Raw genomic sequence first — 7,095 nt, forward strand, 5'->3', positions numbered from 1 at the left:
GCCATATACCAAAGACAACTGCTTAACAGGCAATGCCATACACCAAAGACAACTGTTTAACAGGCAATGTCATACACCAAAGACAACTGCTTAACAGACAATGCCAGACACCAAAGACAACTGCTTAGCAGACAATGCCATACACCAAAGACAACTGCTTAACAGAAAAAGCCATATACCAAAGACAACTGCTTAACAGGCAATGCCATACACCGAAGACAACTGCTTAACAGGCAATGCAATACACCAAAGACAACTGCTTAACAGACAACGCCTTACACCAAAGACAACTGCTTAACAGGCAATGTCATACACCGAAGACAACTGCTTAACAGGCAATGCAATACACCAAAGACAACTGCTTAACAGAAAAAGCCATATACCAAAGACAACTGCTTAACAGGCAATGCCATACACCAAAGACAACTGCTTAACAGGCAATGCCATACACCAAAGACAACTGCTTAACAGACAATGCCATACACCAAAGACAACTGCTTAACAGGCAATGTCATACACCAAAGACAACTGCTTAACAGACAATGCCATACACCAAAGACAACTGCTTAGCAGACAATGCCATACACCAAAGACAACTGCTTAACAGAAAAAGCCATATACCAAAGACAACTGCTTAACAGGCAATGTCATACACCAAAGACAACTGTTTAACAGGCAATGTCATACACCAAAGACAACTGCTTAACAGACAATGCCATACACCAAAGACAACTGCTTAGCAGACAATGCCATACACCAAAGACAACTGCTTAACAGAAAAAGCCATATACCAAAGACAACTGCTTAACAGGCAATGCCATACACCAAAGACAACTGCTTAACAGACAACGCCATACACCAAAGACAACTGCTTAACAGACACTGCCATACACCAAAGACAACTGCTTAACAGACACTGCCATACACCAAAGACAACTGCTTAACAGACAATGCCATACACCAAAGACAACTGCTTAACAGACACTGCCATACACCAAAGACAACTGCTTAACAGGCAGTGCCATACACTAAAGACAGCTGCTTGACAGGCTATACCATACACCAAAGACAACTGCTTAACAGACAATGCCATACACCAAAGAAAACTGCTTAACAGGCAACACCATACACCAAAGACAACTGCTTAACAGACACTGCCATACACCAAAGACAACTGCTTAACAGGTAACGCCATACACCAAAGACAACTGCTTAGCAGACAATGCCACACACCAAAGACAACTGCTTAACAGGCAATGCCAAACACCAAAGACAACTGCTTAACAGACAATGCCAAACACCAAAGACAACTGCTTAACAGGCAGTGCCATACACCAAAGACAACTGCTTAACAGAAAAAGCCATATACCAAAGACAACTGCTTAACAGGCAATGCCATACACCGAAGACAACTGCTTAACAGGCAATGCAATACACCAAAGACAACTGCTTAACAGACAACGCCTTACACCAAAGACAACTGCTTAACAGGCAATGTCATACACCGAAGACAACTGCTTAACAGGCAATGCAATACACCAAAGACAACTGCTTAACAGGCAATGTCATACACCGAAGACAACTGCTTAACAGGCAATGCAATACACCAAAGACAACTGCTTAACAGACAACGCCTTACACCAAAGACAACTGCTTAACAGGCAATGTCATACACCGAAGACAACTGCTTAACAGGCAATGCAATACACCAAAGACAACTGCTTAACAGGCAATGCCATACACCAAAGACAACTGCTTAACAGGCAATGCCATACACCAAAGACAACTGCTTAACAGACAATGCCATACACCAAAGACAACTGCTTAACAGGCAATGTCATACACCAAAGACAACTGCTTAACAGACAATGCCATACACCAAAGACAACTGCTTAGCAGACAATGCCATACACCAAAGACAACTGCTTAACAGAAAAAGCCATATACCAAAGACAACTGCTTAACAGGCAATGCCATACACCAAAGACAACTGTTTAACAGGCAATGTCATACACCAAAGACAACTGCTTAACAGACAATGCCATACACCAAAGACAACTGCTTAGCAGACAATGCCATACACCAAAGACAACTGCTTAACAGAAAAAGCCATATACCAAAGACAACTGCTTAACAGGCAATGCCATACACCGAAGACAACTGCTTAACAGGCAATGCAATACACCAAAGACAACTGCTTAACAGACAACGCCTTACACCAAAGACAACTGCTTAACAGGCAATGTCATACACCGAAGACAACTGCTTAACAGGCAATGCAATACACCAAAGACAACTGCTTAACAGAAAAAGCCATATACCAAAGACAACTGCTTAACAGGCAATGCCATACACCAAAGACAACTGCTTAACAGGCAATGCCATACACCAAAGACAACTGCTTAACAGACAATGCCATACACCAAAGACAACTGCTTAACAGGCAATGTCATACACCAAAGACAACTGCTTAACAGACAATGCCATACACCAAAGACAACTGCTTAGCAGACAATGCCATACACCAAAGACAACTGCTTAACAGAAAAAGCCATATACCAAAGACAACTGCTTAACAGGCAATGCCATACACCAAAGACAACTGTTTAACAGGCAATGTCATACACCAAAGACAACTGCTTAACAGACAATGCCATACACCAAAGACAACTGCTTAGCAGACAATGCCATACACCAAAGACAACTGCTTAACAGAAAAAGGCATGTACCAAAGACAACTGCTTAACAGGCAATGCCATACACCAAAGACAACTGCTTAACAGACAACGCCATACACCAAAGTCAACTGCTTAACATACACTGCCATACACCAAAGACAACTGCTTAACAGACACTGCCATACACCAAAGACAACTGCTTAACAGACAATGCCATACACCAAAGACAACTGCTTAACAGACACTGCCATACACCAAAGACAACTGCTTAACAGGCAGTGCCATACACTAAAGACAGCTGCTTGACAGGCTATACCATACACCAAAGACAACTGCTTAACAGACAATGCCATACACCAAAGAAAACTGCTTAACAGGCAACACCATACACCAAAGACAACTGCTTAACAGACACTGCCATACACCAAAGACAACTGCTTAACAGGTAACGCCATACACCAAAGACAACTGCTTAGCAGACAATGCCACACACCAAAGACAACTGCTTAACAGGCAATGCCATACACCAAAGACAACTGCTTAACAGACAATGCCATACACCAAAGACAATTGCTTAACAGGCAATGCCATACACCAAAGACAACTGCTTAACAGACAATGCCATGCACCAAAGACAACTGCTTAACAGACAATGCCATACACCAAAGACAACTGCTTAACAGGCAATGCCATACACCAATGACAACTGCTTAACAGGCAATGCCATACACCAAAAACAACTGCTTAACAGGCAATGCCATACACCAAAGACAACTGCTTAACAGGCAATGCCATACACCAAACACAACTGCTTAACAGGCAATGCCATACACTAAAGACAACTGCTTGACAGGCAATGCCATACACCGATGACAACTGCTTAACAGACAATGCCATACACCAAAGAAAACTGCTTAACAGGCAACACCATACACCAAAGACAACTGCTAAACAGGCAATGCCATACACCAAAGACAAATTCTTAACAGGCAATGCCATACATTAAAGACAACTGCTTAACAGGCAATGCCATACACCAAAGACAACTGCTTAACAGACAATGCCATACACCAAAGACAACTGCTTAACAGACAATGCCATACACCAAAGACAACTGCTTAACAGGCAATGCCATACACCAATGACAACTGCTTAACAGGCAATGCCATACACCAAAGACAACTGCTTAACAGGCAATGCCATACAACAAACACAACTGCTTATCAGGCAATGCCATACACTAAAGACAACTGCTTGACAGGCAATGCCATACACCAAAGACAACTGCTTAACAGACAATGCCATACACCAAAGAAAACTGCTTAACAGGCAAGACCATACACCAAAGACAACTGCTAAACAGGCTATGCCATACACCAAAGACAAATTCTTAACAGGCAATGCCATACACCAAAGACAACTGCTTAACAGGCAATGCCATATACCAAAGACAACTGCTTAACAGGCAATGCCATACACCAAAGACAACTGCTTAACAGTCACTGCCATACACCAAAGACAACTGCTGAACAGGCAATGCCATACACCAAAGACAAGTGCTTAACAGACAATGCCATACACCAAAGACAACTGCTTAACTGGCAATGCCATACACCAAAGACAACTGCTTATCAGGCAATGCCATAAACTAAAGACAACTGCTTAACAGACACTGCCATACACCAAAGACAACTGCTTAACAGACAATGCCATACACCAAAGAAAACTGCTTAACAGGCAACACCATACACCAAAGACAACTGCTTAACAGGCAATGCTATACACCAAAGACAACTGCTTAACAGACACTACCAAACACCAAAGACAACTGCTTAACAGACAATGCCAAACACCAAAGACAACTGCTTAACAGACAATGCCATACACCAAAGACAACTGCTTAACAGGCAATGTCATACACCGAAGACAACAGCTTAACAGGCAATGCCATACACCAAAGACAACTGCTTAAAAGACAACGCCATGCACCAAAGACAACTGCTTAACAGACAATGCCATACACCAAAGACAACTGCTTAACAGAAAAAGCCATATACCAGAGACAACTGCTTAACAGACACTACCAGACACCAAAGACTACTACTTATCAGGCAATGCCATACACCAAAGACAACTGCTTAACAGGCAATGCCATACACCAAAGGCAACTGCTTAACAGACAATGCCATACACCAAAGACAACTGCTTAACAGACAACGCCTTACACCAAAGACAACTGCTTAACAGGCAATGTCATACACCGAAGACAACTGCTTAACAGGCAATGCAATACACCAAAGACAACTGCTTAACAGAAAAAGCCATATACCAAAGACAACTGCTTAACAGGCAATGCCATACACCAAACACAACTGCTTAACAGACATTGCCATACACCAAAGACAACTGCTTAACAGGCAATGCCATACACCAAAGACAACTGCTTAACAGACAACGCCTTACACCAAAGACAACTGCTTAACAGGCAATGTCATACACCGAAGACAACTGCTTAACAGGCAATGCAATACACCAAAGACAACTGCTTAACAGAAAAAGCCATATACCAAAGACAACTGCTTAACAGGCAATGCCATACACCAAACACAACTGCTTAACAGACATTGCCATACACCAAAGACAACTGCTTGACAGGCAATGCCATACACCAAAGACAACTGCTTAACAGACAATGCCATACACCAAAGAAAACTGCTTAACAGGCAACAGCATACACCAAAGACAACTGCTTAACAGGCAATGCTGTACACCAAAGACAACTGCTTAACAGACACTACCAGACACCAAAGACTACTACTTAACAGGCAATGCCATACACCAAAGACAACTGCTTAACAGGCAATGCCATACACCAAAGACCACTGCTTAACAGACAATGCCATACACCAAAGACAACTGCTTAACAGACAATGTCAAACACCAAAGACAACTGCTTAACAGACAATGCCATACACCAAAGACAACTGCTTAACAGGCAATGCCATACACCAAAGACAACTGCTTAACAGGCAATGCCATACACCAAAGACAACTGCTTAACAGACAACGCCTTACACCAAAGACAGCTGCTTAACAGGCAATGTCATACACCGAAGACAACTGCTTAACAGGCAATGCAATACACCAAAGACAACTGCTTAACAGAAAAAGCCATATACCAAAGACAACTGCTCAACAGGCAATGCCATACACCAAAGACAACTGCTTAACAGACAACGCCATACACCAAAGACAACTGCTATACAGACACTGCCATACACCAAAGACAACTGCTTAACAGACACTGCCATACACCAAAGACAACTGCTTAACAGGCAGTGCCATACACTAAAGACAGCTGCTTGACAGGCAATGCCATACACCAAAGACAACTGCTTAACAGACAATGCCATACACCAAAGAAAACTGCTTAACAGACACTGCCATACACCAAAGAAAACTGCTAAACAGGCAATGCCATACACCAAAGACAACTTCTTAACAGGCAATGCCATACACCAAAGACAACTACTTAACAGGCAATGCTATACACCAAAGACAACTGCTTAACAGGCAATGCCATACACCAAAGACAACTTCTTAACAGACAATGCCATACACCAAAGACAACTGCTTAACAGGCAATGCTATACACCAAAGACAACTGCTTAACAGACACTACCAGACACCAAAGACTACTACTTAACAGGCAATGCCATACACCAAAGACAACTGCTTAACAGACAGTGCCAAACACCAAAGACAACTGCTTAACAGACAACGCCTTACTCCAAAGACAACTGCTTAACAGGCAGTGCCATACACTAAAGACAGCTGCTTGACAGGCAATGCCATACACCAAAGACAACTGCTTAACAGACAATGCCATACACCAAAGAAAACTGCTTAACAGACACTGCCATACACCAAAGAAAACTGCTAAACAGGCAATGCCATACACCAAAGACAACTTCTTAACAGGCAATGCCATACACCAAAGACAACTACTTAACAGGCAATGCTATACACCAAAGACAACTGCTTAACAGGCAATGCCATACACCAAAGACAACTGCTTAACAGACAATGCTATACACCAAAGACAACTGCTTAACAGGCAATGCTATACACCAAAGACAACTGCTTAACAGACACTACCAGACACCAAAGACTACTACTTAACAGGCAATGTCATACACCGAAGACAACAGCTTAACAGGCAATGCAATAGACCAAAGACAACTGCTTAACAGAATAAGCCATACACCAAAGACAACTGCTTAACAGGCAATGCCATACACCAAAGACAACTGCTTAACAGACAATGCCATACACCAAAGACAACTGCTTAACAGAAAAAGCCATATACCAAAGACAACTGCTTAACAGGCAATGCCATACACCAAAGACAACTGCT

Source organism: Phyllobates terribilis, unplaced genomic scaffold (genome assembly GCF_046119375.1).
Source record: "Phyllobates terribilis strain yellow unplaced genomic scaffold, ASM4611937v1 Scaffold_442__1_contigs__length_1511491, whole genome shotgun sequence".
Classification (NCBI taxonomy): domain Eukaryota; kingdom Metazoa; phylum Chordata; class Amphibia; order Anura; family Dendrobatidae; genus Phyllobates; species Phyllobates terribilis.